Below are 18,683 nucleotides of genomic sequence, written 5' to 3' on the forward strand. Positions count from 1 at the left end.
ATTTGGTCCAGGTTGGTTGGTTCTGGTAATTCGATTCTATCATGATCTTGAAGCCTGACAGCTTTTCCTGGTAATATTTCCTTGACGATGAACGGACCTCCCCAATTTGGTTTGAACTTCCCTCTAGGGTCAAAGATAGGTGGCCGATTCTCTTTGAGTACTAAATCCCCGACTTGTAAGTGACGGGTCTTGATCTTTTTGTCAAATGTGAGAGTGACTTTTCTTTGATAGGCCTACACGTGGTACAAAGCTTTTAGTCATTTTTCTTCAATTTTAATTCTTCATACCGATAATAGACCCAGTCTATTTATAAAAGTTGACTTTCCATCAAGACTTTGAGATATGGGATTTCCATTTCAACCAGTAAGATTGCTACCATATCATATACTAGATAGCAGGAAGTGACTCCAGTGGAAGACTGTATCGAAGTACGATGTGCCCCTAGTGTGAATGGTAATTTCTCTAACTAATCCTGGTGTGATTGACACATTTTCCTGATGATTGTTTTGAGATATTTTATTGGCTGCTTCAACTTTCATTAATCTGAGGACGGTAGAGAGATAATGTGATGTCGAATCTCGAACTTTGAACACAAAGTGATAACCTAAGCTTTGATGTACGACCCATTATTAAAAATCAATACCGCTTCAACTGTTTCATTAATCTAATAATGGTAATCTATTCTGGGAGCTCTACCATGTTGAGAACTCTAGCACTGATACATTTTGTAAGATCTTCTTTGATATCATTTTATCAATTCAATATCTAATTCGTGTAAGACAACACCCAAGCTTGCACCTAACATATCCTCATAAGTCCACGCGAACAAGTTTTTTGAAATTTCTGAGAAAATTCATTATCCCCTTGTGTTCCTCTAGAGATAAGATGGTTTCTATTTGAATCCCTTTAGGAATTTATTTCTGTTCCGAGGTCAATGACCTTTGCTTTCTTGAGCCCGACTCTTATCTTCTTGCTCAGGAGAAAAATCTATCCTTGAAGCTAGATTAGTAGTTAATTCGTTAATGCGCTCGAGGTATTCAAAAATTTCCTTTATCCGATTAATTTCAGATGGGGCAAAAGACACCTCTATAGACTCGATGAACTAACTTGACTAAATAGGAAAGAGTAGACTCAATATAAGGAAGACATGACCTTGCTGGAAAAAAGGACTCGAGCTAACCCAAATGACTCATGAAAACTCAAGACAAGTACCCACACGAGTTTGATTAGGACTGAGAACTGAGATATTGCTTATAACCGGTAGTATTGAAGCACTATGATCTTCAAAGAACAACTAGATGATGTTGAGAAATTTTGAGGCCATTTCTAACTGTTGACTTGGTACTGACGTTTGTCCTAACTAACCGGATTTACAACCCTAGCTAGACGATGGACGATTGAGCTTAAGTACAATGAGTTACCCTTAAACCTCATTGAAGGTGAATCTGATCAATTTCAGTGTTACCCCCTTGATAACGTTTTAAACGAACCCTGAGATTTTATTGAATTCTGTGCACCAATCCATTAAACAATTCATTAATGTAATGATTATTCAGAAAAATAATTTTATTGCACTATTGAAAAATATTGACAAATAATGTTTTCATTGAATAACAACTTCCACAAACATATTTCAATAATTTTTCATGCAAAAATAGATTTTTTGTAAACCATTTTTTTCTGAAAAATATTTTTCTTCCTTTTCTTTTTTTTAGAAAATATTTTCTTTTAGAAAACTTTTTGGGAAAACATTTCCTTTTAGAAAATCTTATTCTTCCGGAAAATATTTTACTTTTGAAAAGCATTTCTCTTCTGAAAATATTTTTCTTCTGGAAAACATTTTTATTCTTTTAAAATGGGTTTAAAATTCGAATCAGAAAAAAGTTTGAATTTCATTTTGATTCAAATGGCTCGGCCCATAATGATTGTTGGATCGAGATGGACTGGGTCAAGTTTAAAATGGATTTTTTATTGGGTTGGTGCACCCATTTTAATTTCCAAAAATAGCATTTTTGATTCTTGGGGACAATCATAAACTCTGATCTCATCATTCACATCATTCGCATACATTCATCAATCCAAAGGTTCCATTCAATAAACAACCCGGAAACACCCACAATAAGTTCGAGTCATGACCTACAGGAAAGGCTTCTAGACTCTAAGCTTACTACGTGCAATGCATTTTTATCTGGCCACCCTTGCCCAAGCACACCTATATACCTTTCGATACGTGGTGACTTGGTTTGATATACCGTATAGGTGATAATCTAAAATCTCAACCCACTTCTCTGAAAACAAAAACAGCCAGTTTGATCTCCAGTTGAGAGGTGGCGCACGATGCTGAGCAAGGGCCCACTTAAATACCTCTCGTCTAGAATAGACGTAGTCTATCCCCCTGGTACAGTAGGGTACAGCGGGGCAAGATCTCGCTTAGGCACTGGTTTTTACCAAGAAGTGCAATTGATATACTTAGATTCTCTTTTACGTACCTATGGGTACGAGTCCAGTGTTGTAGCTTTCATAAATGGTTTGGCATCCCACGAGGGGACCGACCACGTACTAGTACTACGTTGGCAATCGGGACATGTGACTGTGTGGCTTACAATAGGTAAAAGGCTCAGGTCGCTCCAGCCTAGGTGCATCAATACATCTCTCAGAATCACCTGATCAGACGGTATTGATGCCCCAGTTTGATATACCCTAAGGTACGTGACTGGAGTTGTGGTTTTCATGAATGACGTCGCATCTCCGAAGAGATCGGGCCACGCACTAGTGCCACGTTGGCTATATAGGACGTGTAAGTGTCCAAAACAGTAAACGTGCATGTGGTGTGTGCAAAACAAGGTGGAGTGTGCCCGGGCCTTTTTCAAACACATGAGCCAGATTATGTCATCACATATGGATATCAAATGAATATTGATCAACAAAATAATACAAAACCCATCACATCGAAATTAAGATGAAAACAAACACATCACAAATATATCTGTAGAGATCATGGCACATTATATGGGCATATAACACAAATAATAATTAATCTGATCCAACATTAAAAAGGCCCACAAATTTGTTGTCTATGGTCCAATCAAGGGTTACTTTTGGGTGATCCAAAATAAATCGAGATTCCAATAGATGTTACATTGATGATAGAATGACAATGGTTGAGATGAGCTCACTCTCAGGAACATTAATTGTGCTAACATTAGATAAATTCTGATTTTCTATGAATTAGGAAAATACAATCCGAACTTACATCGATGATATCTAAGGCTCCCGATAACGAAATCGAGTGAACTCAAGTTCTAAATTAATCTACTCGATGAGATCTACATTTTATTAATAGGTGCCCAGACTTAGTTCTCACCAGAATGTTCTGTAAAAACGTTTTAACGTTATTTCCCAACCTTCATTCAGAAACAATTCCAGATTTACAGATTAAACTTGCATCGATGATATCTAAGGCTTATGATAACGAAATTGAGTGAACTCAAGTTCTAAATTAATCTACTCGATGAGATCTATATTTTACTAAGAGGTTCCCAACTTAATTCGTACTAGAATATTCTGTGAAGACGTTTTAACATTGCTGTCCCAACCTTCATTCAGTAACAATTCCAGATTTACAGATTGAACTTGCATCGATGATATCTAAGGCTTCCGATAATGAAATTGAGTGAACTCAGGTTCTAAATTAATCTACTCGATGAGATCTACGTTTTATTAAGAGGTTCCCAGACTTAATTCTCACTAGAATATTCTGTAAAAAGTTTTAACATTACTATCCCAACTTTCATTCAACAACAATTCCAGATTTACAGATTGAATTGCATCGATGATATCTAAGGCTTCCGATAACGAAATTAAGTGAACTCAAGTTCTAAATTAATCTACTCGATGAGATCTACGTTTTATTAAAGGTTTCCAAACTTAATTCTCACTAGAATGTTTTGTAAAAACGTTTGAACATTACTGTCCCAACCTTCATCATTCCATCATTTTCATACGCCAATTTGAATCTTTCATTATTTAGGGGTCATCAAAAAGTGATCCTTAATTGGAAAAAAAATGTAATACCCAAAATCATCTACAATCAAGTCACCAAAATAAATAAACAGAAAAAAATAAATAAAATAAATCGAACTAAATAATAAAAAAAAAACTAGGTCATCTTGGCAATGCTCCCATACTTGGGGTTTTTCAAGTTTAATCCTCAATAGTCCCCAGTGGAGTCGCCACTGAAAGCGCCCTCGATCCGCGGGGTGTGCGGATCCGCTTTCGACCCTTGAGGTTTGGGAGTCGCCACCTAGGTTTTAAGGTCTAGGAATCAAACTGACTCTAAAAAAGGTAAACTAATCTACGAAAGAGAAAAAGAGTCCGGGGATCACGTTACGGGGTTGGAAAGTGTTAGGCACCAACCCCGCCCGGCCAAAGCCGGTCTCTACTAACTTCCCAAGTAAATTACATTGCTAAAAACCTAGATAAAAATAAATAATAAAAAAAAATTTATACCTTTCCGATAGCAAACTTTATTCCCTCAGATCTGACAAAAATAGCTCCTTGTACCGTACTCTCTTGCTTCGTTCTATCTCCGGATTTGATTTCGGATCTCTGAGGTAAGGTATCTCCTTATTTTTGGATCTGAACTCTTCAAGTTTGTTACGGATTTTGGGATGTTTTTGGAAGGCTTTCGGGTGTTCTTTAGGCTAAAATCGAAGGAGGGATGTTAGGTAAGGAGTTGGGGCTCCAAAACTAGGGTTTATGGAAGGCTAGGGGGATTCTAGACCTACTTCTCTTAGGGTTTATGATTTGATACGAAAATAGGGTGTGAGCACCTCTATTTATAGATTTTTATAGGGGTTGATTTTGATAGAGTTAGTGTTTAATTAGAGTTCTTTTAATTAGAGTTATGTTTTAGTTAGAATTGTTTTAGGTAGAATTGTGTTTTAATTAGAATTATTTTAGGTAGAATTGTTTTTTAGTTAGAACTCTATTAGATAGAGTTATTATTTAATTAGAATTCTATTATGATTTTGACTTTTGGCCTTATTTGATTGACTTTTAATATTTTGACTTTAGTCTTAATTGATTGACTTTTAATATTTTGACTTCAGTCTTGCTTAATTGACTGTAATTTTGACTTTAGTCTCACTTGTTTGACTTTAATACCTTGATCTTAGTCTTGCTTGATTTACTTTTAATTTTTGGAGACCCCTCCTCCATTATTTCTTTAATTCTTTGGATCCAAAAATGGAGGGGTCCTTAAAGAAATATCTCACGAACCCTCAACAATTTTACTTGAAAGCCCGATTGATCGATTTTTTTAATTTAAAATTTTAAATTAATTTCATCAATGTTTCACTTTAATTATTTAATGTTTTATTTATTAATTTCAAAAAAATTTATTATGAAAATTGTGAAATTACCGTTTTGCCCCAGGAGAGGACTTTTCACGTTTCAAGTCAGTTTTTAATGTTCTAGGATGTTTTCGAATCGATTTTTTGTAAGGAATTCAATGGAAATATTAGTTTGTGTCATTTATGAAATTTTTTGTGTGAAATGGTCATGAACTTTATGAGGGGCATTTTCGTAATTTTATCGAATCCTGTTAAAATTGGTGAAATGATTTATTTGATTTTGATTTATTGTTTTATGTGTTTGAGAGAGTTTTCCTAAGCATAACGTAGGCTCTAGGGTTGTTTTGAGGTTAGGGGTATTTTGGTAATTTGATCAATTTTTTAGTGATTTTTATCGTGAAGCTTCTTTTTGTCTGAAAAATGATGATTTCTATGTTTCTGGAGTCGTATTTTCCTAGCGTAGCGTGGTTTCTAAGGTTTTGTCAATTCGAGATACCTCATCCGGATTTCTGAAACACATCTGGTAATAAAATAAAGCAACGGAAATAACATCCATCATTGGAAATCATTGCAATCGGGTTGACGAGTTGATTAATCAGGCGGATGCAAAAATGGGGTGTCTACAACCCTAAGGTACATGACTGGAGTTGTGATTTTCATGAATGACGTTACATCTCCGAAGAAACCGAGCCACGCACTAGTGCAATGTTAGTTATAAGGGACATGTAAGTGTGCAATGCAAAGTAATATAAATGTACTAGTCGTGTGTGCAAAATAGGGTGGGGTGTGCCCGAGGCCTTTTGCAAATAAATGAGCCCATGGGCCTGATCATATTATCACAACATTAATACAACATGAATATTAATCAAGACAAATACCAATCCAATCGTATCATCACATCAACATTTGGATTAAAAATAATCAATCAAACACATATCTCAATCAAGATTATGACACATTGAACAAGCAATTGAAACATGCACAAATTTTTAGTCCAAATCAAAGAGATTTTTTTTATATGGTCCAATCAAGGGTTACTTTGTGTGACCCGAAGTAAATCACGAGTCCGACAAATATCTGGATTGAGGATGGAATAGTAATTGTTGATATAATGAGCGATCGACCCCCCCCCCTTTTCTTTTTTTAGAGAAGAAAATAAAAAAAAGTATGTTACTAAAAAAAAACTAACCAATTATGTTGCCACACCAATTTTTACACGCTTGAGAGGGAAATAGAAATTAAACATTCTAATGATGTACTACACATAGAAATTGGTGTGCCAACAAGAGAAAATAAACTTTCCTTTAACACTTATTTTGTTTTTAGAAAAAATGCTGAAATGATAAAAAGTATTCATTGTAATTTAAAAGTCTGATGTGAGATATGCACATAATCATAAATTTATTTTCTCGTGATACGTATAAAAATTATTTAGATTATGTATACATGTCCACGTTAGGATTATGAGAATCACAGTAAATACTGTGTCACCATAGCATGACTCTTTTTTTTTTAATCGAATTCTGTTTTATTAAACAAAACCAAAAAAAAAAAAAAATAAAAGATTAGTAAAGAAGGGATTTCAGCAACTCAGCTATAATGTCTCACCCAAGATCATGGACGAAGATCTTGCGATGAATAGGGTCAAACTTGGCTATCTTTCAAATGGAATCGAGGACATTGGGATGAGTACTCGCGGCTTAGCTAAGGAGATTTACGATATGATCCTAATTTATACTCGACACCGATTTGTCACTCAGTAACATCTCCGTTTTCTTTGCTGAAACTGTTGTTGAGAAACAAAAGAGTGAACATCAAAGCAGCCAGCTTGAATCAAAACAGCCAACAATGAACTACACATCTTCGTTCCTCATGAAATCGTTCAACTCGATGACATCGTTCAAATCGATGAACCCATCTCCAACATAATCAACGATCTCACTCATCTTCTGTAATTCCTCCTCTGTTGTTGTGCAACCTGGATTACCCATCATTAAGTCAAGGTCTAACCATAAAACCTTCCCATCTCCGATCTCTCCCGCTACCAACAAATAAAAATCGGCATTTAAGCTTCTTTTTTTTTATAAAAAAAATTAAGTTTCCAAAACAAAATAGAAATCATTGGTAGAAGAAACAAACGGCTTTTAGAAAGAAACCAATTAGAGATTTAGTTATGAGAAATATATTTTCGGCTTTTATAGGTTTGGTTGAATCAAAAGCCTTCGATCGATCTAAACCAGTAAGCCATGAAACCTTCTTCGACAGACGAAAAAAAAGGCGATTAAAATCGTCTTGGATAGAATATTTCAACAGGGGCTATAAATTCAACATTCAGTGCCTTTTCAGCAAGACAGATCGGTAGTTTTTTTTTTAAGACATAAGTTGATCGGATTGAGATATCGAAGCCAATCAGTCTCTGTTGAAAAACGATGAAACTAAGTAGAAAACGAATTAAGAAGATGAAGGTGTGAGGGTTAGAAAGACTTTCATTTTACTAATGACACACCTCCCTGTTGAAACGATGGGTTCTTGCAGATAGCATCCCAAATTTTTTTTTGTGTGCTTTTTTTTTTTTTTACTGTCAATGGATACATGCCTAAAAAAAATAAAAATAAATAACATTGCCAAAGGGCAGATCGACGCACAAATAAAAATTTTCCAAAGGACAGATCTACACAATACCTAAATATCTAAAACCAACTTCATGGTCTAACAATCATTACCTCATCCTCAGCAACACCATCCCCTTGAAATCTCACATTATTTAGGGTCATTCCAAATGACCCTTAATTGAACCATAAAAATGTGTCAAAACAAAATATTTTGAATCCAAACAAGTGATCAATAATTGAGCCAAAAAGAATAATAAAAAACAAAATAAATAGATAAACAGACAACTAAAAATATAAAAAAAAAACTAGGTCCTCAATAATCCCCAGTGGAGTTGCCACTGAAAGCGCCCTCGTTCCGCAGGATGCGCGGATCCGCTTTTGATTTTTGAGGTTTGAGAATCGCCACCTAGTTATTATGGTCTAGGAACTGAACATTGACTCTAAAAGGAAAATAACACTATTCTACGAAAGAAAATATGGGTCCAGGGATCACGTTACGGGGTTGGAAGGTGTCAAGCACCAACCTCTCTCGACAAACGCCGGTCTCTACCTTTCCCAAATAAAACTACATTACTAAAAGACCTAAGTAAATAATAAAAAAATAAGAATGAAAAATACCTAGATGATCACAACGATAGTTCCCTCAAAGCTGGCGGAGAGATTTCTTGCTTCGTTTTCGTTATTAGATCCGCTTCGGATCTCCAAAATGAAGTATCTTCTCCTTAGATCTAAGTACTTTCTAATTTTTTATGGATTTTTAGGTGTTTTTTAAGGGTTTCTGGGTGTTTTTTGAGCAAAAGTTGGGGTTTGGTGTTGGGTAAGGAGTTAGGGTTTTAAAATTAGGGTTTGGGGAAAGCTAGGGAGACTTTTTGACTTACTTTTTCTAGGATTTATTTTTACCTATGAGATTAGGTTGTAAAGGTCCCTATTTATAGATTTTTTCAAGAGCTTTTTAGATAGAATTAGTGTTAAATTAAGTTTCTTTTAGATAAGAAAAGATAATTTAGAGTTAAATTAGAATTTTATTAGGGTTAGGGTTTGACTTTGGTCTTATTAGATTGACTAGATTTCTTTAAATTAGGGTTTGACTTTAGTCTTATTAGATTGACTAAGAATATACTTTTGTTTTTTTTTTAGAACCCCCCTTTATTATATCTTTAATTCTTTGGGCCCCCAGATGGAGGGGTCCTTTAATAAATATCTGGGCAACCATCAACAATTTTGCTTGAGAGCCTAATTAATCGATTTTCTTGGTTCAGATTTTTTAATTAATTTTATTATTGTTTCATTTTACATTATTTAATATTTTATTTATTAATTTCGAAATTTAAAATTTTTTTAATTGAAAAATTATTGTTTTGCCCCTGAAGAGAACTTTTGCGTTTTAAATCGATTTTCGATGTTCCAGGATGTTTTAGAATCGATTTTTCGTAAGTAATTCAATGGAATTATCGATTTTGTGTCACTTATGAATTTTTTGGCATAAAATGATTGTGAACTTTATGAGGGGTATTTTTATAATTTTGTCGAATTTGGTGAAAATTTGTAAAATGGTTTATTTAGTTTCAATTTGTTATTTTATGTGTTTGAAAGGATTTTCCTAAGCATACTGTGGGCTCTAGGGATGTTTTAATACTAGGGGTATTTTGATAATTTGATCATTTTTTAGTAATTTTTATCGTGAAACTTCTTTTTGTCTGAAAAATGATGATTTCTATGTTTTTGGGGCATATTTTCCTAGCGTAACGTGGTTTCTACAGTTTTGTTTGCTTGAGATACATCATCCAAATTTCTTAAAAATATCTAGTAACAAATAGAACATTGGAATAACCATCCATCATTGGGAACTGTCGCAATCAGGTTGACGAGTTGATTAATCAGGCGAGTGCAAAAATGGGGTGTCTACACCTATCTTATTTCCTTAATTTACAAATATTTTCAAGAATACCTCAATGAATGATTTAAAATATCCTACATTAACTTGTCTTTGATTGTCTTTGCACTTCTTTAAGTCTTACCAATCATGATCATCAAATGGTAGAAGTATCAAAGCTCAAAGGTTCTAGAGAATTCTAATTGAGGGTGTGTGGTTGGAATCTGATGAGTGGCTATGATGAATCCAACCGCACTGATATGAAGTCGTTACTAGAACCTCCCTCCTCATGGTGGCATAATACCTGCCAAAATCACTCTGACGCTCAAGTTAGAGAAGTAGAAGAATAATCCTTAGTACTGGTTAAACTCTAATCTCCCCGTCCAGATCCCTCTCAATAATGCTTCCTGTGTTATTTATCCCTCCTCACTGCCCATAGGATTTCTCCCTTTATAGGTTGTAATCATGGGATTTCTACTAACTCTGCGGAGTTGTTTACCTAATCGAGATTTTCTGGATCGATTGTACTTACCTATAGAGATATCTTTTGGATTCTTTGGGATCGATGTGTACGCGACAATTTTACGATTTTCCTATGACCTGGCCTACCCTGCTTGGCAATCCTGGTCTGGCTTATTACTATGCTACCCAATCAGCTAACTAGGGAGGTCCCTGCTCTAACATGCTCTGTTGCAAGGCTGCGCTTCATATACTGTTCTGCACTTGGTACCACTTAGTCGATTTGGACATGTGTACGGCTTAGATTAACACGCAATTATTTCTTTCTACAATTACCCCCTCTCGAGGAGGAGCAGGGTCTCTTCATCTCCTCGAGATACCACTTTGTTATCTAATTGGCTTCCTTGATCTTTTATAATTGCATATGCTATTTTCGAATCGACGCATTCAATGCGACATTGCTTCGAATCTTTTCTAACGGCCTAGATAGATCGTTTTTCATCTATTCCCATTCACGTGTCCTGATGCTTTTTGCACTACACCCAATCTCGTGACACTTCAACTGGGCTCAAACTATCATTTTCGGCATACATGCTCCCTCGTCTTTTTCTATAAACTTGCCTCTGTGTTTTCCTTATGAAGACTATTTATTTCTTTTTCTACTTTCTGCTTCGTTGCTACAGTTACCTCTTTCACACTGAGCTAATCTTCTCTCTCTATCCACTTTCTTCTATATTTATGTCTTTGCAATGGTTGTCTTTGTGTCCCAACTTCGACGAAATTTGTATATTCCTGCTTCTGTACACATTCGAGTTAGCGGAGACTCTGATGCCCCTAGTGAATCTCACCAAGGAGAAATCCTTGTCTATGTCAGCCAAATTAAGGTCAACCTTAGTTTTCCTCTCTCTGCCTTCCTTAGAGAGGTATTAAGTAAGATAAACTGGGCCCTTGGCCAAATGTCTGGGAACTTCTACCATCTGGTGGAAGCTGTGGAGAAGATGGATATTACCCCCAACAACTTCCTCTTTCGGTACAACTTAAAAGCCATCCCCCAACGGTCGGGATATTACTCGTTGTCCTCCAAGAATGCAGCGGTGGCCCTGATTCCTTCTCTCCCTAGTTCTAATAAAGGGTGGCATAGAGACCCCCTCTATATTTTTGGGGACTGGAATTTGCACCTGGCATTCCTCATAAGGGATTTAGAGTCCTTCAGATTTTCCAAGGTAATGTCATCTTGAGACTACTGGCTATGTTCTACTTTTTCTCTACTCAGGATTTGCCTCGTTTTCTTAACTACTTCTCTGCTTATATCTAAGATTCTTCTACTCTTGTGGCTGTTAAGGCTAGGAGAGAGCAACACAGAGCATCCAAAGATCAGAGGCTTGTGGCAGTGGACCTCCGAACCAGGACTGTAGAGAAAGTAGTAGTGGAAGATCTCCTAGGTGACGTTCCGTGGCTACCTGCACGATGTGCTCCCTCTGGCCGAACTAGGCGAATCGTGGAATATCTTGATCCATTCCCTCTTGCCTCTATTCCCTTTCGACCTCCCCCACGATGATGGGATCCTACTAATCTGACTCCTTCTTCTTTGGGTAGGCAGGGTCTAAAACATTTGATCCATTCTGGTCTAGACTCTCCCCCTTCTGGGATTCTACCAAGGTCCTCCGACGTGATGAACATCAATCTCTCGGAGTTCCCACTCTCTTGTTCCCCTTCCACTAGGGCTACTCCTCCCACTGTCCCAACCAAGAAACGGAGAAAGAAGAGGAGCCAGAATTCTCGTGGTTCCAACCAAGAAACTGATGCTACTACTAGTACTACAACTGTTTCTGTAGAGCTTCCTATGGAGACTCAGATGCAGGCAGGGCAGAGTTTTTCCACCTTCAAAGAGGACAGCCTACTCCTGACCTTCAGCCCCAGAAGAGGCGTCAGCTGGTCAGGAAAAGCTTGAGAAGTCCCTGTCCTCCAGAGGAGTCTGAGTATGAGGGCCCTTCATTTAGCAAGACTCCTCTAGAGGCAGCCTCCTTTGCCTGGATGGGTCGCGGGGCCTTCTTCTAGGATGGGAATGATAACAACATTTTTCGGCTCCTTGCCATGTCTACAATAAAGGTTGCGGGGTAAAGAACCTGGTAACCACTGCCTCCCTACTTTCCCAGTCTATTTCTCCTATGGATTGGGATGTTGCTGACCGGACTAACTCTGATCTGGGCTTTGGTCGCTTTGCCCACGGTTTTCACTAGGTAACTCCTGTTCTTTCTGATCTGCTATCTATTTCATAACTTCTATGCCCTAACATTATTTTCTTGCTTCGTAGGCTCATGTTTATGGGACTCTGGCCTTCTTAAAATGGCATGAGGCTGAGAACTAGGCAAACATCCTAGCCAAAGAATAGGGAGAGAAAATAACTGTGCTTCAAGCTGAGCTAGCCTCTTCTAGCCAATTTTTTCGAGAAGCTAGAGATGAGATAAAGGCCAATCTGGCCCAATTCTCTAAGGTTAACCTAGTCTTGGAGGCCTCTAATAGGAAGTTGACAGATCTTTAGGGTGTTCTTCAGCTAGAGCTGGCTGGCTACAAAAAGTGAGTGAAACGGAGAAATGCAAAGCTAGTAGAACTCCAACAGAAAGTACAACAATAAAAGCTCAAACTGAGCTCTTTGAAAACAAGTGTTGATTCAACTAGGGCTACTTAGGCTAAGGAGGACGAGGCTGAAACCAGGAAGCATATGGGGCAACTGCAAGCCCTATATTCTCAACTAGTAGAGGAGGCTTCTACAAAAGCCTACCACGAAGGCTTTGAGGTTGTTCGGCTTCAGTATGAAGAAGAGGATGAGGAAGAGGATGATGAAGAAGACATGGATGATGCTCATTTGGTGTCTCCTATCAGGAATGTTCCCTAGACTGGACGCCTTGGGCGTATTCCCCCCTTCCAACTGGATAAGGAAGGAAACCCAATTGCTATCCTTGATCAGACTCCTGGCTATCTTCTAAAGGCTAGTGTTACCTTAGAATTGAATCCTGTCACAACCACGGATTCTTCAACTTAGGCCACCTGTCCACCCCTACTTTCCCTTCTAGCCAACCATCCATTCTTGGTGAAGATTAGAGTGAAGCTCTTGACCCTTCAAGTACTACTACTGAAGTGGATCTTCCCGCTACTATTCCTCAGACTTCTCCTTCGGCTCATCAGTCTCCCTCTATTGATTAATAACATATTCTCGACTATTAAGCTACTACTTTTTGTATTGTCCCAACTTTGGGATCTCTCTTTTGTACTTTTCCCTTTACTATTAGTGGAAAAATTTTGCATTCACACATTTGCAATTCTTTCTTACCTTTTCTCTTACCACTTTTGTGTTGCACACACATTCTACTTTTACGCTACACACACATTCTGCTAATCTGCTTTCTAAGTTAGCACATTTTTTCTATTGTTGGTCTACTCACACTGGTTCAACTGCTCATTGCGTACTACTTACACATACAGTATTATTCAACCTTAACAATCAGCTCATTCTCATGCACAACCTGCTACCCTGCTTTCACAATCAGATTGTTCTTACTTCCTATTTTTGTGACCTACTTTCACAATCAGCTCGTTCTTACTTTCTGCTTTTGCAATCAGCTGATTCTGTATTAATAATTGGCTCATTCTTTTGCACTTCCACATTTTCCCCCCAGATTCTACCTAAAGTAAGTTTTACTTTAGGTGGAACCTATACTAGGCTAACTCTACAAACGGCTACACAAGTCACTATCCTTGAAGAAGGTTCTGACTCTACTTGAACTTTCGGCTATATCACTCGGCTAACTTTTCGGCTAGTGAACTCGTGATAGAGTAGGACTCTGATTAGCTTCTTACTCTACCAACGAGGTCAAAGAAGACCCACGTAGGTCCGGATCCTGATTGGATCCACATAGTGTTTTTGTTACTCATATCAAAGTTAGACCCTGACCAGCTTTTTGCTCTACCAATAAAGGCAAAAAAGACCCACATAAGCCCGGATCCCGATTGAATCCTACTTAATGCTCTTATAACTCATGATAGAATAGGACACCGACCAACATCTTACCCTGCCAATAAAGGCAAAAAAGACCCACGTAGGCCCGGATCTCAACTGGATCCACATAGTATTTTTGTTACTCGTGTCAGAGTTAGGCCCCGACCAGCTTCTTGCTCTGCCAATGAAGGTAGAGAAGACCTACGTAGGCCCGGATCCCTGTTGGATTCCTCTTCTCAGCTAATTCTTGCACAGAGATTCAAAACAAATAAGGCAAAACATTTATTGATAATACATTTTCAAATTACATGCATTCCATGGTCTAAGCATCTCCTAACCAGACATTGTAACTAAGTAATAGGCTCCATTTTGGCCCACTTTCTTCACTTTATATGGCCATTTCCCAATTTGCGCCCAACTTGCCACTATTCTACTCTTCCGTATTTTATAATACACGTCGCAATACTAAGTCTCCTTCTTGAAACTGTCGATGACGGACCTTCTTGTTGAAGTAGCCTTACAATCTTTTGTGACAATGCTCAAGCCTGACTAGCGCTGCATCTCATTTATCATCCAATAGGTCTAGTTCTGCAACTATCTGTTGTTCATTTTTGTCAGTTTGTACTGCTCTAGACCACACTGAGAGGAAACTGTTCTTTGTGGGGATTACCGCTTCCATTCCGTAGGCTATAACGAATGGAGACATCCCTGTAGAGGTTATAGCGATTGTCTTGTATCACTACTACCTTTACCTTTCTCCGGTAGCGGCACCAAAATTCTGATGAGACTATCGTTGTTCTTCACACCGGAGTTAATATTAATCTTACTTTTACCTTACTTGTGGGACGAGTAGGGATCGAACCCAAACGAGAGGAGGAGTAGAGTTAAGGATTAGGGCATTCCAAAGTAAGTCCAAATGCTTTTGCCTTGAGATTTGGATTCTAAAATGTTGATTTTCTGCACAAGAAATACACGTAATTAGATTTATCTAGTAAATGAATTTATTTATGTATAATTAAGCCTAATTAACATACAACATGGTGTTTCGAGCCTTATCATGATTATTACTTTAATACAGATAAATAGGGACAAAATCAAGATAAATGTCTTAAAAACGTGCATATAATTGAGTGTTTCAAGACACTCATCACATCTGCATGCCTATTATCTGTCGAGAGTATATGTTCTACTTTTAATCCTCCCGCGTGATGCATAACAGGTCTAATCTTCTCTAAGTAGAGCTACATCCTGGGATCTCGAGCTTCGAATGCTCCATTAATATGGTTCACAACTAATTGTGAGTCGTTGTAAACCATTGCCTCAACTACCCCCAGTCCTGCTAAAGTCTCAAGGCCTAGTAACATTACTTCATACTCTACCTCGTTGTTCGACGCTCTAAACCCCAGTCTCACCACCTTTTTATCTTTGATCTGTCTGGAGTGACCAGTACTACCCCGATGCCCGACCCTTCGAAATTGGATAACCCATCCACATAAACTTTCCATCTTGGACCAACTCTTATTCGCTATCCACTTGATCTAATTCCTCCACCAGTAAATCTGTTCTCTCTTCCAATGAGAATTTTACCAAAAAATCAACCACCGCCTAGCCCTTCAATGAGATTCTGGATTTGAATTCAAACCCTCCCAAACTCTGCTAGCTATACTGTCCATTTTGCCATTCTGCCTGATCTTTTCGCTTCCTAATACAAATTTTAAAGGGAATTCCGTGGTGACCTACACTCAATGTGCCTGAAAGTACGATCGTAGGCGTAGCACCATATAGACTAAGGCTAACCCTACCTTTTCGAGTCTTGAGTAACATATTTCTGCATCCATGAGGGTCTTACTCAAAAAATAAATGGGTTACTCTGTCATTACCCATGTCCTGACCAAGACTGAGTTGAGCGTATGCTCTGAAGTAGCCAGATATAATCCCAATTCTTCTCACACTTCTGGTTTTGAGAGTATAGGTGGTTTGTCGAGGTATCTCTTCAGTTTCAAAAATGCTTGTTTACATTCTTCTGTCTATTCAAACTTGGAATTTTTTCGTAACAATTGGTACAAGGGTCTGCATTTGCGAAAGATCTGGCTATGAAGTGGTTTAGGGCAACTACTCTCCCTACAAGTTCTTGGACCTGTTTCTGAGTCATTGGGGAAGGCATTTCTAATAACGCTCTGATCTGATTTGGGTTGGCTTCGATCCCTTTCTTCGTGACTAGGTAACCTAGGAACTTCCCAGAAGTTAATGGGAAGGTACACCTTTCTGGGTTGATCTTCATCCCTACTTTTCTTACTAGAGCAAAGATTTCTTCTAGATCATTGACATGGTCTTCCTTCCTCTTGCTTTTGACCAGTAGGTCATCTATGTACACCTTTGTTGTTCTACCCAACAAGTCTTTAAAGAGCTTTATTACCAACCTTTGATACGTAGCTTTCACATTCTTTAGGCCAAAGGACACTACTTTATAATAGTAAAGCCCTTGCTCTGTAATGAATAATGTCTTCTCCTGATCTTCTGGGCTGAGTTAGATCTAATTGTACTTGGAATAGCCATCCATAAAGGACAGCCTCTCATGACCAGAAATCGCATCTACTAGCTGGTCTATCCGTGGCATTGTGAAACTATCCTTAGGGCAGACCTTGTTTAAGTTTGTGAAGTCTATGCAGACTCTAACCTTTCCATTATTCTTAGGCACTACCACAATATTCGTTATCCATTCTAGGAACCGCACCTCCCTTATAAACCCATCCCTGATCAACCTGCTCACTTCTTCATTCACCGCCTCCCTTAACCGTGGCACTAACCTCCTTGGTTTTTGCTTGACTGGCCTAAAGGTTGGCTCTACATTCAGGTGGTGACAAATCATTTTCGAGATGATCCCTGACATCTCTTCGATGGACCAAGCGAAGACATCCTTAATCCTCTTCAAACAATCTGTTAACTCTTTCAACTCATCCGACTCCAACTTTACCCCTACTCCTATTTGTTTTCCTTCTCCCATATCCACCAGCTGAATGCCTTCCAAGCATGGGGGTCCACTGAGCTTGGCCTCCCCCCACTGTAATTGTTATGGCTGAACCTTAGCCTCGAACAATTCTTTTCTGCCCAATGTGCACACTTAAAGTTGTCACTTGGTCGCTTCGTACATCTCATATCCCATATGGCATGGGGAATCGGAAGTCCTGGTAGTACGTGGATAAAACTGCTCGCATTTCATGTGTCCACCATCTCCCCAAAATAGCATTGTATGGTGAACTTGCCTCAACAACCAGAAGCTGGTCATCAAGGTTACCGGTCCTGCCTGTACCAACGACACTATTTCTTCCCATGTTTGATTGGATCTCCCGTCAAACTCGATCAACAGTGCTTCCACTAGGGTGAGCACATTCCTGCTAAAGCCCATCTTCAAGAAGGTTGAAGCATATAGGATATCTATTGAACTACCACCGTCAATCAACATCCTCTTTAGCATGAAGGTGCCTACTCAAAGTGTTACTACCAGCGCGTTGTAATGGGGTATCACTACCCCTTCCAAGTATTTCTTAGTGAACGCCACCGTTTGTTCCCCAAAGGGTTCCATTTGCTTGGTAGGCCCAATCATTGTTGTAAAGACGTGAACTAGATGCTCAATCTTCCTTCTTTTTGTCCTCTCACTAGTTCTATCCTGTTTTGACTTTCTGCTCTCCTCTCTGAAGACAACATGTATCACTGCTACATTTCCCTCCTACTCTTCTACAAGTGGCTGGCCAGGCTTGCAGTTCCCGTCTCGAGGCAAGTCTTTTTTTTTGTCTCCTAGGCAAGTCTCTCAACTTACCCTGTTCTTCCAACTTTTGTAGGAATCTTCTCAAGGCTTGGCATCTATTAGTGGTGTACGCCCGCACCTTGTGATACTCGTAGTATCTCTCATTTCGGTTAATCTGATCTCGAGGAAGAAGTGTGGGCCACTTGAAATACGATTCATGTCCGATGAAAGGTAGGATCTTGTTGGGAAGCATAGCAAAATACATCTCCCCTCTTCTTCTCTCCCTTTCCTACTCGTACGACCTTTTCTTGCCCTACTACTAAGACTGATGCTATTTATTAGGCTTTTTTTACAACATGTATAACTCTGAGTGGCTTTTTTATAGCATGTATAAGCTATTTATTATTTCCCGCTGAACTCTGAGGATCATTTTCTAAGTGGATGTACTTTTACGCTCTTTTAAACAACTTGCCTAGAGTGTTCGGCCTCTTCTTCACTAGAGACCTGTACAACCCTGATCTTGATAGTAAAGAATTTATGAACACCACCACAGTCATTCTTTCATCACAGCTTTCTAGAGACATCACTTCCTCTCTGAATCTCCTTGATCTCATGATAAGAAATGTATCGACATCTCCTCCAC

Source organism: Akebia trifoliata, chromosome 1, assembly GCF_017979445.1.
Source record: "Akebia trifoliata isolate Shusen 1 chromosome 1, ASM1797944v1, whole genome shotgun sequence".
NCBI classification, from domain to species: Eukaryota; Viridiplantae; Streptophyta; class Magnoliopsida; order Ranunculales; family Lardizabalaceae; genus Akebia; species Akebia trifoliata.